The sequence below is a fragment of the Tympanuchus pallidicinctus genome, unplaced genomic scaffold, assembly GCF_026119805.1.
Source record: "Tympanuchus pallidicinctus isolate F22 unplaced genomic scaffold, pur_lepc_1.0 scaffold2, whole genome shotgun sequence".
In the NCBI taxonomy this organism is placed as follows: domain Eukaryota; kingdom Metazoa; phylum Chordata; class Aves; order Galliformes; family Phasianidae; genus Tympanuchus; species Tympanuchus pallidicinctus.
Genome location: NW_026294721.1, coordinates 37,605,327 through 37,627,711, shown reverse-complemented (window position 1 = coordinate 37,627,711; position 22,385 = coordinate 37,605,327). Strand labels below are relative to the sequence as shown.

The window sequence follows — 22,385 nt, the reverse complement described above, 5'->3', positions numbered from 1 at the left end:
AGTCCCGGGGCAGAGGATCATTCAACCATTAAATGCTGCTTGACATAAAGATGAGATGGTGTAAAATCCTCTCTGAAATGTTTATTTATTGGCAACTCTCAGCTTTGAGGGAGGAAAAAACACCCTTGCACTTTATATTAAAAAATAATAATAATAAAAAATTCTGTTTTACTCTTTACCTCAAAGCTCTCCTCTGATTGCAAACAAATGTTACTTTAAGAGCAGGCACTACCATCTACACATATGCATACTTGCCTATGCATATCTAAACAAATATTTTTTTCACTTGCTAAATGCACATGTTTTTCCAAGTAATAAAGATAGTTTATGTAAGATTGTGCATTATTTCACAAAATCACATAAAATAACAGAATCATAGGGTTGGAAGGAACCTCTGGATACAATCCAACTCAACCCCCTTCTAAAGCAGGTTCTTACAACAGGTCACACAGGAAAGTGTCCAGACAGGTCTTGAGTATCTCTTCAGAGTTGGAGACTCCACAACCTCTCTGGGCAGTGTTTCAGTGCTCTGTCACTCTCATAGAAAACTTTTTCTTATCTTCAGATGAAACTTTCTGTTTTCTAGTTTGTGCCCTTTGCTCCTTGATCTGTCACCTGACACTGCTGAAAATAGCCTGTGACTGGCTCCATCCTCTTGAGCACTGCCCCTTAGCATCTATAAGCATTGATAAGATCTCTTTCGGTCCTCTATTCTCCAGGCTGAATAGTCCCAGGTCTCTAAGCCTTTCTTCAGAAATACTCCAGGTTTCTCATCACCTTTGTGGACTTTCGCTGGGCTCTCTAAAAGTTCCTTATCTTTCTTGAACTAGGAAGCCCAGAACTGGCCACAGTACTCCAGATGTAACCTCACAAGGGCAGAGCAGAGGGGGAGAACTTCCCTTGACCTGCTGGCCATTCTCTTTTTAATGTACCTCAGGATACCACTGGCCTTCATGGCCACAAGGACACACTGCTGCCTCATGGCCAACTTGTTGTCCACCAGGACAATTAGGTCTTTCTCTGCAGAGCTCCTGTCCAGCAGGTCAGCTATTAACCTGCAATGATGCTACAGTCATTCCTCCCCACTCTATAATTGCCCTTGTTGAACCTCGTCAGGTTCCCTTCTGCCCAACTCTCCCACCTGTCCAGGTCACTCTGAGTGGTAACACAGCCTCCTGGTGTGTTAGTGACTCCTGCCATCTTTGTATCATCACCAAATTTGAGCTCTCACAGATCTAATTGTGCTAATTCAAAAAGCTGTAGAGCTTGATTTTCCCTGGTTGCCCGGTACAACATGCAATGTTCCAAGAAAAGAAAAAATGAAAGAGAGGACACAGACACTCTACATTATTTGTGTGTGTGGGGGGGGGAAGAAATGGTTAGTTTTGGATCTAAAATATTAAATGGTCACCAAACATTGAAGACCTGCTAAAGACAAAAGTATGTGCTGAAGGAAGCCTGTTACCGCATGTACTTGCCATGCCATTATCTGCAAAGGATTTCCCTGTACTTACTTGAACACATACAGGTCTGCTCTGGATGTGATCAATGCAGATATCTCTGGCGATCTGAAGTCTATGATTTTAACTGTTTCTAGTCACCTACCATTATGTTTTTTCCCCCTTCACTTTTAATACAGATCAGTAACTGCCAAACCATGCTGACTTAATCACTGGGGCAATCCCAAAGATAACTATTTTAATGACAGAAGCTTGGTTATCTGCAGAACAAGTGAGGCACCCAGGCTTGTGTGCTCATCTTTCCCCAAGCTTTCAGAAGCTGCATCCGACCTTCATCAATCACCTCATGTAAGTAAATTGCTTGCCTTTTTTGTTTGGCTGTTTTTTCAAAGTTTGTGTTTGGTACTTATGCCCATGGTAGGTTACTATCACCCCCAGAACTTTTCCACATCATTAAAGAGAAGCAACACATCTTTAAAAACAGAGGATATATTACATTAACATTAGGGAGATCTGCAGGAAGTGCAGACAAAACACTGGGCCTACAGGTCTTCAACGGACTTTTATAGGAAGCCATTATTTATATCATATATCGTTCCTTTGATCACTCACAAAAGGTACATAAAAGGCCTCATGAACTGAGACAAAGTAACCCAGGTGTTTTGTTATCAAATTTAAATCTATGACAGTCGAAGTACCAGAAGTGCTGATCACAGCATCATAAGCAATGGTTCAAGCAATCAAATAACCAGGCAAATTCTCAGAGGGAAAACTAGCCCATGTTGATTTTCATGGTGACTGCTGCATCTGGGTGACAATTAATCTGGAAAGGGGAGAAACACAGAAGAAAACAGATGAAGGATTTTGTCAACTGCCAAATAGGTCCTGCACCTGAACTTCCATGGCAAAACACACACCTCTGGTGAAAGTATTGCATTTTGCTAGATACAGTTTCAAGCTAAAGCAGCTGCACAGCTCTTCAATTTATTTGTTAATAACATGTACATCATGTACAGCTTCAACATTTCAGCTGCTAGTGACATTTCACCACTGGAAACCGTTTTTTAAATGAGAAATTGGCCTTTGTAAAAATCATATGAAAAAAATAGGAAAACTTCTGGGGTTTGGGGTTAGGAACTCTGCATTGCCTACAGCTTGCATAATGTAAAATAGTAAGAATCCAAGAATACAGATTGATAGGGATCGTGAGACAAATAAATTACAAAGCTGGATTCTGGAGGACTGAAAAATAGAAGTAAAAATGATATATTTTATAGAAGTAGGTTTTATCCTGAAAAATCAGTTTTCAAGTAGACAAAGACATTGTATTTCATACTGAATGTGTGCTTTAGATTAGTGAGAAGGAAGAAACAAGGAAAGAAAGTTTTAGAAAGATACCTAAGTATTTTTTTAAAGTTTTTACACTGTAATTACTACTAATCCACTTAGCAGAACTTAGTTAATGCATATGGTGTCATAATTCACTGTTGGTTAGGTCTCATTAGCAGCCTTGTGCAATATGGCCATTTACAAAAATTTCACTTAAGTAATAAGTGTTTTAGAAATTAATTTCACTTTGAAATTATTTCAGAAGTCCAGACCCCACGTAAAAGCTCGTAAGATAATCATGACCACAAAGTCTTTCAGTACCACAGGGTACAGGAAGGCTTGAACATGTCTTATCACATCTTTACCGAGAAGGAAAAAAAAAAATTAAAAATCTGTCATTAAATATCTAAGCCAAATTTCTCTGCAGCCAAATGCCTCTTTCTAGCTCCACATTACATATGCATAAAGATACCAGTATGTATCACTCGGCTCTTAAAATAAATGGCTTGATTAATATCATATGCTACCAATCATTACTGTGCAAGCCTGCCTCAGACTTAATGAATGCAAGACAAGAAGGTCACCTGCACCCCAGGCATCGTGTTCAGAAAGCTCTACACAATGCATGCTGCACTCTTGTGCTCAGCCATGGCAAAACACCCTCCAGCAACAACAGTGAGTACAGCAATAAATATCCAGTTCAGAAGACCAAAAGCCTCAAAAGCTAAAATATGCCCCAGGAAGAAGGAATGGGAACTCAAGGAAATTGTTCATACCTTAGCCCATGGAATAGGAAGGAACCCCTAGGTGGAGATGCCCATAGGACTGAAGGAAGTGAAAACCACCACCCCCTTTCTCCTCTCCTCCTCCACCTCTAGCCAACATGGGGAATGTTTGTTTCTACAAGAGCCCACAGCCATCAGTCAACACCCTGAGCATGCAAAACAGGCATAAACCAGTCACCTGGAAGCAGCTCCTGAGCTTTTCATTGTAGTTTACTCTGGATGGACCCTGACCAAAAACCTCCCACAACTTTCCATCTTGCAGACACACCTTTGCTTTCCATCTATATCAACAGTAAACTTGATATAGGAACCAAATCTTCTTATCTCAAATAAAACAAGGACTCAAATATAATCAAATACGGCATCTGGAAAAGGACTGCAGCCTGTTTACCTACGTTCCTGCCTTTCAGTTCTCTGAAAGGCTCTTTCTGCTGGTCCAGGTGCTGATACAGGTTTTGCTCCTTGAATTTCTGCTGAAATGCTAAGACAATTTAGTTGCAATGACTTCTAAATCTTTCACAAGTGTGATAGAAAACTGATATATAGATTCAAAATACTGTCTCGCTTTAATTTTAAGGAAGAAATGGAAAAAAATCAGACAAGTTTTGTTCTTCTTTTGTCTGTGTCAATCTCAAAAAAAAAAATCTAAATTTCTATAAATTCCAGTATAATGCTTCCCCTCACACATTTAATGCATCTTGAAAAAAAGAGAAAATTAAAGTTTCTCTAACACACCCAGGGCTGGTGACTCCACCACCTCCTGGAGCAGCCTTTTCCAGTGCCCAACCACACTTTCAGAGAATAAATTTTTCCTAATACTCAACCTGAACCTCCCCTGGCACAACATGAGGCCATTCCCTCCCTTCCTATTCCCTGCTCATTAGCAGAAGAGACTGACCTCCAACTCACTACAACTTCCTTTCAGGTAGCTGGAGAGAATGCTATAGGTTGCTTATTCACTGCTGTAAAATAAACAAAGTAATTTTATGTATCAACTTCTGTGCAAATTGTCTTTGGGTTTCCTGATTGGTTTTTGTTCTGTTCAACTTGTATTAATTTAGGATGCAAAAATTAGAAACACAGAGTAAACCACAGAGATTAGTAGCAGCAGGAAGTCAAACTGTCACAAATTTCAAATTTCCCTGTGTCTGAATCAAATTCCATTCTCCAGGAGTAGTAACCTCCTTGCAACAGTGCAACGACCCTGCCTATCACAGATGGTCAGCCTATCCTCATCTGTGACAACCTAATTGCTGCATCCTGCCATCTCACATTTGCAAAGCAAAGGAAGTATTAATTACTTTAATCTTATTGGGATTCTTATTTGCTGCTCAAATTGGTGCTCTTGAGATTATTTTCCATAAACAAATTTAGAACAAATTATGTCTTGTGGGAGTATGAAGCAGTAAGGTTTTTGTCTGTATGATGTAAAGTAGCATTTACCTTAAATAGATTTTATTTGATTTGCTTATTGAAATGCAGATATAAGGAGAGTAAAAATTCAGATGATCCTCCAGTGCTAATATATATAAAGAATCAAATAAGAACCTCAATTCATAAAGCATACATTATTTAAGTGTTTGGGGCATGAACTGAATACAATTAATTTCAGTGAAACTTACTGATTTTGATGACTTTTAAATTTTTGATGACTAAAAAATGACTTTTAAATTTAAATGACTTTAAATGTGGTCCTCGCTTTGAAAATAATAAAAGATACATTCTTTGAATTAACTGAGGGCATTTATGAAGAGTCTATGTGAAAAAAGCTCTACAAGAGGGATACTGCAGTGTAAAATCACTACTTAGTGCAGTTCTAGAAACAATTCTGGGGGCAAGGAAAAAATTATTACAGAAAACTGGAGGTTTTTTGTTAAACAAAATGAGTATCTGGGTGCTATTAAATACAGTCTGCATTTGAAAAATCTGTTTTTACTGTAAATATGTTGAATTAAGAAACAGTTGCTAGATGGCCAAGTTTCATTTCTTAGAGCAAAAGAATTAATCCACTTCAAAAACACTAGTCCCCCAGACAATCACTATTGAACAGGCTAGACAATTTCCATGCTTTTCATAAAAAGCTTAATAGTTTTATTCTGGAACAAGAAATTATTATAGTGACCAAACATGCTGGGTTTATGAGCTACAAAGGTATGTAAAATAAAACATTGCACTAGAAGGCAACATGCCAAATTCTATCCAATCATAACGCCTTCTATAAACCAGTGGACTCACTTGGCCAGAATATATCCCTCTGTTTTATTGCGCTTATTAACATTTGTTTTTCTTTTATTTCAAGGTGAGGAGGGTTTATAGACAGATCTTTTTTCTGAAGTTCTTCCATCTATCCAATGAAAATAAGGGGGAAAATGGTTCCACAGCAAATGAATTAATTAATGCGGCAGCAGCAAGGTTCACTGGGAGCCCCGAACCACGTGCAGTCACTTGCAGCCATCCCATCCACATTCCATTCTTCATCTGAGATCTCTGGCTAGAAAAGTGATCTAAGAAGAAAGGAAGTCCCAGATGTCTCACACATTCAGTACTTCTTCAAATGTGACAGCTATTTGATTAAAGATCAAACAGAGGGGAAAGGCAACAGCTTTTCTTTCAATTTATATATTGTTGAGTCATTCTTCTTTCCTTCGCTTGTAGCCATGATATTCACTGTATCTCTCACGAGATAGCATCTAATCTAAAGATGCTATTGGCACACACTGCCCTGAAGACTTGTGCTTATGCTTACATTATTATATGATCTTCATGCTAAAAAACATAAGGGGCCTGTCCTTCTTTGATGGAGACTGTGGTAGTGCATAAATAATTTTAGAAGAACGAAAGTGGCGGATTCTGTTCCCCACCTCCTGGCAAATATTATCATAAATAGTTAAAAAAGAAAAAAAAAAAAAAAAGAAAAATTAAATTGCCAATTTAACATGTGCATGCAACTAACACAAGAACATAGCCAACACTAGTTATTTTTCTCCTGCCTCCACCACTTATGCCTTTAGTTCATCCAGGAAGAAATGGTTCAGTAATCCTGAAAAACACATGTACATCTAGATTCCTTTTTTATTGACATGAATAATCTTATTGGCTATTCATATCAGTGAAGTTATGGCTATATTAACAGTTTGCAGGAACAGCACATGTGCTTCCTCCAAACTGTGAAGGCAAAGGAACAGATTAAGTATCAGTCTACTATCAAAAAAACATGGATTTCCAGAGAGAAAATGTGGAGAAAAAAAGAAAGAAAAAAAAAAGAAAAACAAACAAACAAAAAATCCCAACCATCACTGTTCCAGGAAATCTCTAAAAAAAAAAAGACTTCAAGAATGATAAAAACTCAATGACTACGCTGAACCAGCTTTCCAGCTTTACCTAAAGGTGACTGGGTGAGTAGGGCACTTCTCACTGATGCAGAATGCCTCATTACATTGAGCTAGGAAAGAGAAAGAAGCGGCATGTAACTCATTTCTGTGGGAACCATGCTACAGCCTGGAGAGAAAGAGAATGATGGGAAATGGTAAGCCTGAGGGAGAAAAAAACAAACACTTTTAAAATTACTTGAATAAACAGCAATACCAAAGCTCAGGAAGATTGGAAACCTGAACTACAGCCCTATATATTTACAATTTCCACAACAGGATGGAAAGCCCACTTTCCAGAAAATGTCTTGGGACAAGACTTTCACTTAAAGGATGAATGAGGCATCTGAATATTCCATCTTCTAGAAGGCAAACAATCCCAGTACATGCTAGTACAATAAAAAATCCCATTAAGCTATTGTGATGTAGAACAAATCTGTTAAATAGAAATACATACTTGCTAAGAATTCCAGTATTAATGGTGGGAACGCTGAGGATTAGGAAAAGAGGCAACACTGGAAAAAAAGAAGCTGAAACGTCCAGGGGCAGAAGCAGCAGCTACTTGATCATTCAGTTTTGGGGTAGCATCTTTGGGAAAAAATATATATATACATGAATGTAGTGAATATAAAGGGAACTTCTAGTCCTTAATTGTAGGTGATGGGAACAAACGCTTAGGCAATAAATGGATGTGCCAAGCAATACACTTGGGATCTCTCCACAGAAGGAGAACAAGGTACAAGGCCAGATCTAGATGTTACAGCCCAAAGGTCCATTTTTAAGGAGTACCTTAAGGAAAGAAGGGATGTGAAAGCTGTCACAGGCTGTGATTGCCCACTCCAATCACCCTGATGCAGACCATGGAGACCAAATATGGACAAAGCGAAAGATAACCTTTTGAGCCAATCTCAAATAATTTCCCAGGAGTTATTACTGATTACCAGCCTAAAAATTTTTTGGAAATGTAGGTCTCAACACATTTTATTACAATTTCATTTTCTCCATTAAATAAATGTGGCGCATAAACACAATGAATAAGATTTATAAGTAATGCTGTAATTTCCCAGGTAATTTCAATCCATGGGCTCCAATTCCAGTATATTAACACTGCATAACTTTCTTGGAGGTGAAGTCATATGGTTAAGTACATTTTAGTATGGCAATTTGATGTTTTACAACCAACTCACTTTTATAAAGCACCAATATCTCCTAGAATACACCGGGAGATCAGAGTACTTGTACAACTCAGAGATTTAACCAAAACTATCAGAAAAATTAGGCAGAAATCTGCTTACATTGTTATTTAAGTCTAAAACAAAGTCACTTCCTTGTGATGTCCCTAACAAACACTAAACCTAATACTGCAAAGAAAAGGTGCCATAATTTGTTTCTTCTTTCTCTATCCCTTTTTTAAGGTGACCACTGGGAACTGCTCTGCCTGGAGTCTTGATTAAATGTTTCACTGCATCCAGAACACTTCATCAAGCAGCAGAGCCAAAATCTAGTATGGCTTGCAAGTGACTCATACTTCAGCTATGAGAAGACCAGAATAAAGAATATTTTACATAAAAATGCCAAAAAGGTTGGTAATTTAATCTTGATTCTAAGTAGGTATGCAAGGTCTCTGAGAGCAGCATGTGCTTTCCTAGGCAGACAATAAGGCATTGTCTGGGAGCACGTTACCTGCTGTGGTTACAGCTAGCCCTTTCTCAGAGCCCAGATGATACAACCACTAAAAAGAAGTGGTACATTCCCGTGACAGAGCTGCAAATACTACTTTTAGAGGATATACAGTATGATTTATCTGTTCGTGCTAAGAGTCCAGCAGTACCTGAACAGAGCTTTCATTAAAACCAGTGACATGAGAAACTACGTTCATTAGCCCATGAGTAAACACATGCAGCTGATAAATTGTATCCCTCCACATGTTCACGGAAACAGATGAATAAACACTAAAGCAGTACACAGAAATTAACTTCAGAAACTATTATTTGTAGCACTTAATCCTAGCGTGCATACCATAAATCACCAAGAATGACACAAATGGTATTCTGATACTCTCCTTAATGAAATAAACACTGGGTCCAGGCACTCTCCCAGCTGCTCAGCGACAGCATGGGCTTCCTGCTCACAAAGATGCACTCTGTGCTGTCCAAACTTTGCCCCTCCTCCAGCCAAGCTGCCTGTGCGCTCTGGTACCCCTCCAGCTCAGCCCAGGCAAAGACATGTCATGATGTGTTAAGAGCTCAGAGCACTGGGAGAAGAAGGTTCAAATCTTCCAATCCAAGCATCACTGCAAATTTACTTGAGAAAGGGCAAGTTAAAGCAAACAGTTGAGGCTATGTTTCAATTATTTACTGCTTGGGTATGCTATCTGCACGCAACCATGACTGATGTTATTCCTCAAGAAAAAGCTCCCATTCCACGCAATGTCCCTGGCACTCAGCAGCCCTGTGCAAATGGCCACGAGCAAGGACAGGACGCACATAGCCCCGCTCCAATCCCACAGTGTCTGCAAGGCTTGCTGAGTGCAGGGGGACAGACTGACAATTCCATCTGAATCTGCTGGTTAGAAAGCTGGAATGGAAAAATTGTTTTTCTAAAGGCAAATCAAGCTTTACTGCTGCTCCCCCTTATCCTGAAATCAATATTGTCTAAGTAATTGTTTAAGTGCTACATAATTTACTGCTTGCCAAAAAGAGGCACAGTCTCACATGTAACAAAGGGAATTAAGACCAGGCTACAGAATGCAATACTCAAACCTCGGATAATTTCAGAAAGCAACAGTCTGCTGATTTTAAAACACACATCAAAACGCACAATTGTATACATGGAAACCTGAAATAATCCAACTTAACAATAACTTAGAGATAAACATCAAAGTGGTACAAGGAAGAAAAATGATAAGGAAAGCCATGAGCAGCTATGTTTTTTTCCCCCTTCACCACCAAAACCATAATGAAACGCAGGTTATTTTGTCAGTACTGCTAAATGAGTAACATGTGTAGCTCAGTTAATATTCCTAAAGTTAAAAGAAAAAAAAAAAAAATCCTAAGGGAAAAAAAAACTTAAAAAAAAAAAAAAAAAGATTGATTATTCAAAAATGTTATTCTGAACCATGTTTCGATAGGACTAACTAACATATTAGGACCTCCCCCAGATCTGCCTAGAAATGGCAAGCCTGGTGGGACCAGCACACGGCTGGGCTGGCACTACGGATTTTAAGTGTGTGTGTGCATTTGTATGGAAAGACACACAACAAATACATTTGGTGAACTGAGTTCCTTGAGTGCAGAGGGCACAACCTCCAGTCTGCACACCATGGAACAACCCTTCCCTGCTGAGCACCATGAGAGCACCACATGTGCTAGAAAGAAAGGTTTGCTCCAAAAACACACCAAGAGGTGCAACTGCTTCAGGGCACTGTGAAGGGGGGGGGAGGGCGGTCAGAGCATAGCTTTCCTTCCCTCCTGCACCCATCCTTTCACTGCCTACCTATGGATGCTGGGACACATGAACACATGTGGTCCCTATATCATCTCCCCAGGTAAAAGTGGTGATTTTCTCATGAAGATATTAATTCTTCTGCGTCTAGTACTACCTCTAGTTACAAAATCCATTCCAAATACCTGCCAAAACAATACAAACATTTGGCAAACACTTCCTAGTGAGCCTTTTTTTTTTTTTCTTAGTTAAATACTCAAAACACTGTACATTTGGGAACCATTTAGTTTATAACTTTGCATTTAATTAAATGAGGTCTACTGCCATTTAATAACAAATGGATTGAGTTGGTAAGAACATTTAAGTGCATGCCAGGAAAAAAAAAGGCAAAGAAAAAATGCATAAAGATAGAAAAAGCAAGCATTAGCAATTCAGTGATGTGAATATCACAACTCTAAATTAAATAAATCAGGTAATTAAACTTACAGATGTTTTATTTAATAATTATGAGACACATTCAACTGTCAGGACAATAAGTTAAATTCGCTCCACCACTGAAGGTTTCCCAAACTTCTCCCTACCCATAGGCACGGTACAAACAGCATTGCTACAGTCACCCAAGAAACCACATATTGGTGCTTTTCAAAAAAATTACTGTTCTTAGAGTGGAAAGGAATTAAAGCTATAGGGCCTAATGTCATGCAGTTACTGGAGTTTAATAGTGGCACTTTTTGGAGCAGAAACATCATACAAGTCTGAATTAATTTTGGTTAAAAGTGTTATTTTCTATTTTTCCATTCAGAAAAACAGGACTTTTTCTAGAAATGCCCAGAAGTTTTTCACTCGCAGCATTATCAGGCTGCTAACAAGCCACTGCTCAGCTAGAAACTCCAAATAACTAGGTTTCTCTGAAAGTAATGCCTCCTATTTATTCCCATGGAAACTACAACACACACACAAAATACAATAAAACTCTTTGATAGAGTTTGATTCTCAACTACCAACCATTGTTTTTCAATATAGTCAACACCATTAGTTTGGAACTTTTGCCAATGATGAACAAGAATCTGCATGACACGCTTATACAAATCTGCTTGGTCATCTGGAACATGGCTTGTCTTTCACCTTGATGCCACCACTGCTGAAACACACCACCCACCACCTCGCTGTTCTCACATCCACTGGTTGGTTTCCATCAATGCTCAGCATGCATTGATGAACGTCAGCGAGTGCCATTGCTCCCACATGGAGGAATTAAATGCCACCTCATCAAAATGCACATCTCTGGGAGGACTTCTTATGAAGGTGAGCCCTTGGACTCCGCTGCCATTTCTTGACCTCTGCCCCAGAAGTCTTACAGGCTCATTGAGAGGCTTGAAAATGATGTTAAGATTAACTCTGTGGGGCCACAGGTTTGGGAAAACTAGCAGCAGGCCCTTGTTTTACTTTTTTTACAAATCTGCATCTTAAAAACAAAGTTATGCTGCTTTTCACAGCTGACTCATCAGAATTGAATGAAAACAGCCAAAAACTTCAATCCTTTCGACACATCAGTTCTCCTTATTCACTTTTCTCCCCAGTAGTAGTATCTTTGTTTAAACAGCTGTATCTTCATGCAGATCTTGTCCTGGTTATCTTTTTGGTCAATCATGACATCTATTTCAATTATCAAGAAAGTCCTCGCTAACAGCAAACTGCCGCAGTGCATATTGGATATTGCAACATATATACTTGCACAAAAAGTAGAAGTCCCATATGCCTCAGCTTCATTCTTCTGCCCAATAATTTTCAACTTCTCTACATTATTCCTCCATAAAAACTTACTGATTCTAGCAATGAGGTTTTGTCATAACATTCTTTTTGAATAAAGACAATTGTTTTGGATCTCTAGCAAACTCAGAATGTTCGATGTCACTTATAACTGCAAGCTCTTATCTGCAGAAAAGATCCAGGAGGCTGACCAACACAATTTTTGGCCTGGTATTGTGGAAAGGAGGCTGAAACTCCATTTATAAGTTTTTCAGTTCTATTACAAATTTTGTTTTCCATTCTCCTTTTTTAAATTTTCTCACTCAGTTACATGACTTTGGATTTGGTATAGAAAAATGAATCATTAAGAATCAATTTCAGTATTTTTACATATGATATTACACAATGAAGAAAAATAATGTGTAAAAAAACAAGCATCCACAGAAATAGCAAGAATAGATGGAAAAGTGTGCTTATATCTCTATCTTATATCTATATCTATTCTTAGTCACCTAATAAAGAACATGAAGTGTTTGTTTTGTCCAAGTATAAATTCAGAGATTGACTTTTATTGGTTTCTGTAGATCTGCTACATCTTTCCTTATATGTAGAAACAAAATAAACCTATGAAGTTACACTGTATAGCCTCCAGAGCCAATACTGGGAACTTTTAATAGTCCACATTCTACCCCAATATTGAAGTGGGGTAGGGTTCCACCTCTCTCCCCCAGTCCCAAAGTATTTGCACCTCTTATTGACTTCAACACATTCAAAAGCAACACCATTCAAAAGCAAAGAGAGACTACAGACACATATATATATATTTATTATATATATACATACATACATACATATATATATAAAAATACATATATTAATAAATACATATATAAATAAAACAGAAGAACAGAGTGAACTTATTCAAGATTTTTTTCTCAAAGGGCTGAGTGACATGTTTCTCTCTTTCCTAGCTTTAGCACTGAACAGTTCTATGCTGCTTGTGTGGAGAGGACAAAGGTTAAACCACAAATGTTCACGCTGCCCTGCAAACCCTTTCTGGAACACTCCACAAGTGACCTGGTAACACTTCACAGTCACTTGCTGCAAAAGGACATTAGAAGAATGCAGTTTTGTGCCCTAGCCCTAAGCAAGCCCTGGTTACCAAGTCAGAAATATCACCAGCACTTGACAATTATGAAACACACAGCTGCTAGTAAGGCTAGGGTTACTCCAGACAAAGAATGACCAAATCAAAGCTTCCCTTCAATCAAAGCAAAACTTACTTTGAGGTTTGATACTCTTAGTAAACATTAAAGTAGGAAAAAAAAAAAGAAAAAAGGAAAAGAAGAAGAAAGATATTCTGGTATTTCTGCATATCTTAATTTTAATGTGGCAGGAAGCAGAAATGCCACAAAAGAGCTGTTCTCATGGTATTTCAGGCACAAGTCTAACCAAAGTCTTTACTTGCTCAGGTTTCAGTTGGATACCCCAACTATAGCAGCTGAGCTATTTCTTGCATTATAGCACTTGGGCTTCTCAATGATTATCTTGACCATGCCAAATTCTTGATCCTTTGGAAGTTCCTCATCACTGGTTATTATAGCAAGCCTCTGGATTCTTAAAAATGCATGGGAAGAATTTCAGCAGTGCACAGAATCACCAATTCACTTCTTAGGGCACAATAAGTCCTCCAACATATTCAGAAAAGAATAAAAATTCAGAATGAACGTTCAAATTTAAACTATAAAAAAGTCAGAAAGTATTCAGGGCATTCAAGCATCTTTATGAATACATGATTAAAAGATGTAATTGTTTCTGTGAAAGACTGAATTGTAGTCAACTTACTTGCCTTTATCCTTTATTTTGCTTTGCTGTTACTCATGAGAGTATATGTCATGTTCTTAGTGGAGTGTTTATGCTGTGGCATGCTGTAAGTTTTGAGAAATGCATGTTTTTTTTAAGTGTTCTTGTATATTAAACTGCAACAGAATCAGTCTTGCTGGTTTTTAACTGAAACAAGAAGTTCTGGATGTACAAGCTTGCCCACTAGACATATGGAACAGATTAGAGAATGATCATTCATTGTATTTCCACAATTGGAGCATTTCAATAGTTTCACAAACAATCAAGAAAAAAAAAAGTATTTTGAGAACAAAAATTGAATGGCTTACAGTTAAATGACTGTACTGTATTAAAGGGTAGGAGAACAAAGATAGTGCAGCCAAAATTACATAGGTTGCTCTGAAAGTAATGTCTCCTATTTATTTCCAAATAAACTACAACAAAGAGCACAATAACACTATTTGATTGAGCAAATTCTCTACCAACCATTATTTCTGAACACAGTCATCTCCATTAACTATGCATTTTCACCAGTAATGAACAAGAGACTTCATGCCATGCTCACAAAAATCTTCATGGCCATCCAGAATGTGGTTCATCTTCTGAAATGCACCACCTACCACCTTATCGTACTCACATACACTGGTTGGTCTCCAGAAGCATTCAGCAGGCTTTTGTGAATGTCATTGGGTGTCATTTTTCCTGCACGGAGGAATTCAATTGCACACCTTTGCCTCAAACATGCTTTCACGTGAGATGCCATTCTGTCAGACTGCCCCTCTGCTGCCAGTTGTTACATGGCAACAACGTATAATGGAGTATGGTTGGGAAGGTTCAACCTCTGCTGCCATACCACTAACATCCACCTCTGACATCAGGAGCCAAGATAATAAAACAGGAGGCATTACTTTCAGAGCAGTCCTCATAATTCAAGAAACCAGACAAAGTCATATATTGACTCTTATTAGGAAAATTATAACAAACCTGGGCATCATGGAGAGGTCTAGCAAATAATGCTGCACTTTCTCCCCCTTTTTTTACTCTATCCCTGATCACCAAAAATTCCAGATCTCAGTCTAGTTTAATCTGCATGACATTATCTTTCTTCAGTATAGCATAGAAGAATACCAGAGCAAAACTTTTGTATAAAAATTATTTTATTTTCTAGTTAAAAGTGTAATAATCATTAAAAAATCCTGAGAAAGTAATCAATCAGTAGAAAGAAAGAAAATGAAGCAGGAAAATAGTTCAGAATAATTACACAATAGGAGCAACTCAAAGCCTCTGCTAGCTCAGTGGCAGTGGTGACAATATAATTACCAATGTAACTTCATATTGAACATTTGGTGATAAGGGAACTGGGAAAGTGACATGCCTCAAAGACATTCTAGTGCATTTTATAGAGTGTTTTTTTTGTCTGATTACAAGAAATTTCATGGGAAGTAGAGATGGGGATGCTCTGCTATAAAATATTCAGTAGATGAAAATTTAAATATACAATTAGAAAAATACTGTTTAAAAAACAATATTAGCATTCATAAACAAAGAATAACATCAATTTTTGAACAAGCACCATCCAAGGTGCCTGTGACTAAATTACAGAAGGGAAACAGAAGCTCTCTTTAGACTTGCCATGAAGGGAGTGAGCAGGTAATAAGGTGGGCATGGTGCAGGATACTCATTGCCACACAAGGGGCATTGCCCTGATGGGCGTACCAAGTTGTAGGTCTGGCTTGGGGTGCAGTTGTCCACCATAGCTCTGTACACAGTACAGAATGCACTGATTTCTCAGTCTTCTATTTAGAAAAAAAAATAATCTTAAATCACTTTATGTATATGTAATATGATTTCTTCTTAACTCCTATAATGAGGCTCTTAGTAGCAATTTAGCTGGCAAATCTCATTTTGTCACTGATAGCGACTCACAACCATTAGCCCTCCTCATATCACTCAGCATTCACAAAGGGAGAAAAACACAGCGATGATTGATTAGAAGTCTCTAGATTGCTTTTTAATTTTTTGTATGAAATAAAATCATACTCAATGCCTCTTTCCATTGGAAAGACATTGGAACAGGAATTAATTAGTTTAACTCAAAAGTCAGATGTCATGGCCATTTTTGTCAATGCAAACTGTTGCTATTGAAGATGAATGAAACTAAAAGACCATAAGCAGGGAGTGGAAATAGACAGCCAAGGCTGAAGTTAACTGGTCAACGCAATTCAGAGGATGGTGAGATGCAGTGTATCCCTTTTTTGGAATCCTAAGGTACGTCATCAAAAAAAAATACTTATGGCAATTTGAGAAACTAGATTGCAATCAGCAGAAAGATGAAAAAATAATCATTTCCAGTTAATAAGCAGCTTTAAACTTTAAATCTACAAAACTGCAATGGAAATGTACTGCTACAGGCTCAAAGTTCACTCACTGTTTATTGCTACACTGACGACCAACACAGTGAAATAATCTTGCAATTCCCCCTCTCCTTAAGCACATATAAAAATGAACAAATCACATTTTGTCACAATATCCTATTTATAGAAAAATATTTCTATGTACTATTAGACCTTTATGTCATTTAGCAAGTAAATATGAATCATACAGACATGAACGACCTCAATGTCGTGTTTTGCATGTTTTTCATGATTTTTTTCAGTTCTTGTGCAGACAAACGTAATTTAAAATAAATGGAAATAAGACACAAAATCAATGAGAACTAGAACAGTTGAGCCACTTACAACCGTATTTGTGCTCTTCTGAGCAACATTCAACATCTTATCAGATCCCACCACCAAATAAATAATAGCCATTGGCTTAAACTAGTATAGAATCATAGAACTGTTTGAGTTGGAAGGGACACTTAAAGGCCATGTAGTCCATCTTCTCTACAATGAGTTGGGACATTACAACTACATCAGGTGCTCAGGAGCCCCATCCAGCCTGACCTTGAGTTTCTCCAAAGATGGGGCATCCACCACCTCTCTGAGCAACCTGTTCCAGTGCTTCACTATCCTTACTGTAAAAAACTTCTTTCTTATATCCAATCTAAATCTCCAGTCTTTTAGTTTGAAACCATTTCCCCTTGTCCTATCAAAACAGGCCCTTCTAAAGAGTCTGTCCCTGTCTACCTTATTGTCCCCCTGAAAGGCCACTCTCAGGTTTCTTCTGGAGCATTCACTCCTCCAGGGTGAACAGTCCCAGCTCTCTCAGTTTAGTAGGGGTTGTGTTCTATCCCTGAGATCATTCCTGTGGCCCTCCTGTGGATGCACTCTAACTTAATCATTATGTTTATAGCAAATATCAAGCCCAGATACCTGTACTTCTACCTACTGCCACTGTGTTATGGAACAAAAACAAAGTGAAGATAATAAGTGTTTCTGTCAATTCCTCCTGAATTCAGCATTCAGTGAGTCACAACCACCAACGTGTAACACAATCCATCTTGCAAACCTATCAAAAACAGATGTATTAAAGAGTGAAAGTTTGAATGAAATGAACTGCTCATATTGTTTCAAATAAAGCAGAGTATATGCTGCCTTTCATTTTTTCTTGAACACCTAAATGGCATTTAAAACAATGAACCCTGAATTACAGAGATATCAACAATAATGAAAGCTCTGAAATCAGTAGAAGTAAAAGGATTATTCCTGCCTATGAAATTAAGTTATACAGTTAGCATTTGACTTGCTTTCTTCACAGATAAAATTCAAATAAACTTGAAGCTTAAAAGAATTTATATGATATTTAATTAAAATGTATTTGATTTTTACAGCAAGTTACAGAATAATAAATTCAAATGAACTAAGTGTATTCCACCATTATATCGCAATCTGTTAATACTGAAAAAGCCCCATTTTTCTTTAATAGCTGAATAAATTAATATTAAATTGTGAGAAGATTTATAGTGCTGGTGTGATAAAGAGCAAAATTGATGATTGACTGAAAACTGGAATGAACTTGAAAGGAACTAAACTGTTTTATGAGTACATGTGTACATTCAGACTGCATAGAATATACTGGCTACCAACACTGAAGCCAAGAAATGCTGCACTCTTTTTATAGCACTGTAGAAAAAAATGCTCATCTATTTCATTTGGTAGCATGCAGTAAATGCTAATTGTCTGTTTGTTAAGCAGGCAGGAAGTGGATGGCTTTGAAATTGGAACAAATCTTGTGAATTTGCCATATGTAGCCTTATCCTGAGCCCTCTTATCACTCCCTTTGGGATGGAGTTAATGTGCAGTTGACCAGAAATTCATTAGAATGAGATTTGATGATGCAGAAATTAAAAATAAACAGGAAATTATTTTCTGCGAACAAGCAAATGTTTAAGGGTTAGGTTTTTTTCCTTTTTTTTTTCCTTTTTTTTCTTTTTTTCTTTTTTAACTTATCTGCCAAGGATGATACTTCTAGCATTAAAAACAGACTGGTGTGGACATCCAGGCTCACAAATATTTAAAATATAACACCTTCCCCAACCGCAGATTCATTATCTTGTTTTGTTGTATCAGCTGCTCAATCACAAAGAAAGCTTCAACACATTATTCAAATTCCTTTCAAAAGACACCTTTACCTTGCAATGCTGGAAGTTAAGTGATGAGATGCAGCTTTCCTAGAATTGCCAACCAATCCTGCAGAGGCCGGGCACCTTGTGATAGCGAGATGACTTACCTACACAGCACACACATTTCCAACTATGTACTAAAATATGCTGTGCTCAAACTCGAGGAGGAGATGTCCAAAATTAAGTCTCATGAGGAAGAAAGCATTTATCTTGTGTTTTCTCTCCCTAACCTAAGCCTTGGAAACTCTAAGATTGCTAGTTCTACCTTCTGGTCATCAGGGCAGTGTGTGACTTGCTCTGAAGGAAAATCTCAGTGATGCTGCACGGATCAATTACATGCCCTGCTGTGTGCTACTTGCTGACAAATATTTTGACTCCAAATGAGAAGACATTTCTTAAAACAATGAATTACAGATTGCTGATATTGAGAAATAGATATATCAGATATCTCCCTCGGCAAAGTGCTGCAAGTATTCACAGTGTGCTTCAGGGAGAACACTGCAGGTTATGCACACAGTAATTCAGGTCACAGGAATAGCAGTAAAAAGAAATGAAGGGGAATCTTTTTATAATAATGTTAACTGATGGCTGCATCACTCCTGTAAGCATATTTCTGTGCCATGCTCTAACACGTTTGGAGTTAACAAGTTTGGAGTTTTACTGTGGCCTAAAAACATCGTTTCACAAAAAACACTGAAGTGGTGGTAGATTGCATTGTTAATGAAACCCTTTCTGCTGCATTAAAAAAAATCAATATGTCTATAAAATACAAACACTTCAGGTAGGAGAAAGGAGTAGGTTTTCTATAGCATTCGTTGACAAGAGGCAAACTAGTAGACAAGGCAGTCTAGCAGCTCTAAACTGCTCTAGTAGTCTAGACAGAACTGCAATTTTTCTTCTTATTCTTTTCATTAATTTTGACAGATTTGAGGGGTTTGTACTTCTGCACAAATAAGTTTAAATTAATTCTTTTAGCTGTCCTTTGCCTTTGGTTCACTTTAATGAGTTAGCATGCATTGACATGCACTGAAGATCTGCATGGGAAGTTTCTGTCCTGCCAGCCTTAACCACCACTCAAAACAACATGCAACTTGCCAATCTACTGGAGTCGCAATTCACTTTCAATCACAAAATTTCAATCAAGAAATTCTCATTGCTATGCATTTTCTAGCCTATTTTATATACTAAAAATGACAAATGGGAGTGAATTGAGAAGAACCAGCCACCTACAACACGAACAAGCATGCATTTACACTCAGAGCCCCAACATGAGGTAGTTTCTGCTTCATCCAGAGGCACCCTAGAGACTTAAGACTGGAATCCTAAAGGCAGTTCAAATCCACAGGAAAAGATGCATGTTTAGTCTAGTCTTTCATCTGAGAATTCTGTTTTTAGTCCTGGATGACCACTTTCCTGCTTATTAAAAAAGATGAACTCCAGAAATAAACAGGCATCAGACCACAAGAAGTTTAGTCCAGGCCTGAACCATACAGAGCGCTCATTCTCAAGAGTTATTCAATAAATTGACAATCTTGTATACATGTTGAGAAATAAAGACCTATTTTGTCCCCAGAAAGGACAAAATTTCCCAGTTTATGAAGATGATTTGCTGAAAAGGACAACAGCAAAAGGTTTTTGCAAATGAAAAAATGCTTAGTACCCCCTATTACTGGTACATTTGCACCCAGAGTTATTTATTAGAGAAAATATTTAGCTGCTGCTGCTAACTTTGAAAGAAAACAAATTCAAGACCCAGAAATAATTCATGTAGAAATACATCTGGTCATAATCAGTTAAATGAAATAACGAACAGTATGCAAAGTATGGCTAAAGAAGGCCTTTTTTGCTCTATTCGTTTCAAGGAAAACAGGCAGACAAAAGGAAAATGTGCATCTACTGAGTTAATGAGAATCTGGAGAATCTTGGATGCCTTTGCTAAGACAGAAAAAAACCCAAACATATATTGTACAAACAATATATGACTGCAACTAAACAAATAGTACATCTAGCTTATGTCAAAATAATTATCAGAATGTCCAATTACTGCTGGATAAATGTAGAAAAGATTAGGAGCAAACCTATCTCGCTAACTAATCACCAAAACAGTCATGTTTACGGGTAATGGAGTGTATGTACAATTACTTCTGGCTTTTTTCTTCTTGCTCTGGGGACATTATTCTTGCTGATTTTTTTTGCAAAAATTTGAAGACACAGCAGATGGGTTTCCAAACAGCTTTTCTGTAGGTATAAAAGTGAAGCCACAACACCTCTGTGAGTACACTGGTTGTATGGCTGAAAAAGGGTCACAAAAGCAAAGGGAATCCTTGTGTTTCTCTATGCTGGATACTGAAGTTGCACTTGGACAAGAGGGTGGCCCTGAGCTGTCTTCTTTTGCAGGTGGCACAGCCTCAGAGCTGCTTCTCCTCTGCTCACCTCATCCAGTCCAAAAAGGCCCAGATGCAAGAAAATGACCCCTTCACAAGCTCTACGGAGTAGGTCTGGCCCACAACAAAGTATTTTCCCCACGATCTGTAGACTTTGGAGAACAATATCTTTTATGTAGAGCCATGGCAATGCCACAGAATTGATGCTTTTGATAATTACACCATGTTAGTCTTAAAGTTTTTCCCATCTTGGTCCTTAACCATCATAAAGAGAAAAACAAGCACACCATAGAAGTCCATAGCTACTGCCCCAACAACTCCTCAGACTGATGAACATGTACTTGTCATGAAAAAATGGAAACAGTAAATCAAAATAAATTTTCTATAAGCGTACTCTGTCCTTGGAGACATCCAAGGTCAGGCTGGAAGAGCACCTGATGTAGCTGTAGGTGTCCTGTTCATTGCAGGAGAGTTGGATCAGATAGCCTTTAACGGTCCGTTCCAACCCAAACAATTCTGTGATTCCATGATAAAATTACTTCAAACTTCTCCTTCTTGTGTTTAGCAAATTACATGTCTATTGAAACAATATTATCTGTAGATTCACAAAGTATACTGTGAACCATGTTTTCCATTATTTAAAGTTCTAACACAGGACAAAATACAGCTAGAATATTACAAATACATTCCTGAGTTAATGAAATCATCAGACAAAGCATATCAAATTCTGCCCTAATTTTTATACTGTACAGTAACTGACCTCACTGGTACTGCATAGCTAAACTTTTTGTGCCATACATGCTTTATACCACAGCGTCTTATCAAATTGTCTAATTTATGTACAGACAGCTCAGATCCTTTGATTTGTTGGTGTGATTTACATGTGCATCTTATTAAGAACAACTCTGTAAACAACACAAATTTGATAACCACTTTGTCAAATAATATTATCAAACAACAAAGAAACAGAGTAGCACTTCAATATTTTTTCCAAAGTTCAGCTTATTTCCTGATAGTGAAATCATAATTAAATTGCACCAAAACTCCTTCTGGTATAATTCCTATTGCCTTCAATAGCTACGCCATAAATCGGCCATTATGTCAGCTATCTGCTCAAAACAGATAACAGCAACTATGTAACAACAGAAGGGCAACAGCTATCATACAATCTTGCTACTCCAGAACATGACACAGAAAAGGTGATTAAGAATTTCAAACCATGTATTTTTTCCTGCCTGCATAAAACCTTATTTGAACAACTTAATATACCACAGCAACAAAAATTTGTGTGCATCTTTTGACAGTGTGCCAGATAACACCAAATGCTCCAGTAACCTAGATAACTCTTGCAGGGCTGATGCACAAGAGAAAAGCATGCTGTTACTGCACTGGCTGATACAGCCTTAAAATCCAGCTGGTTCAGGAAAATGCTTCAGAGAGACCCAGCTTCACTGTAGACA

At 37.7% G+C, this 22,385-nt stretch overlaps 2 protein-coding genes across 2 annotated transcripts in view; both read right to left on the bottom strand.

The window, feature by feature from the left end:
• Nucleotides 1-22,385, bottom strand: part of LOC128080619 (sulfotransferase 1 family member D1-like) — a 948,073-nt gene that overhangs the window by 774,014 nt on the left and 151,674 nt on the right. The window lies entirely within an intron of this gene.
• FAT4 (FAT atypical cadherin 4) overlaps nt 1-22,385 on the bottom strand; it is a 135,673-nt gene that overhangs the window by 66,996 nt on the left and 46,292 nt on the right. The gene's annotated exons all lie outside the window — the stretch shown is intronic.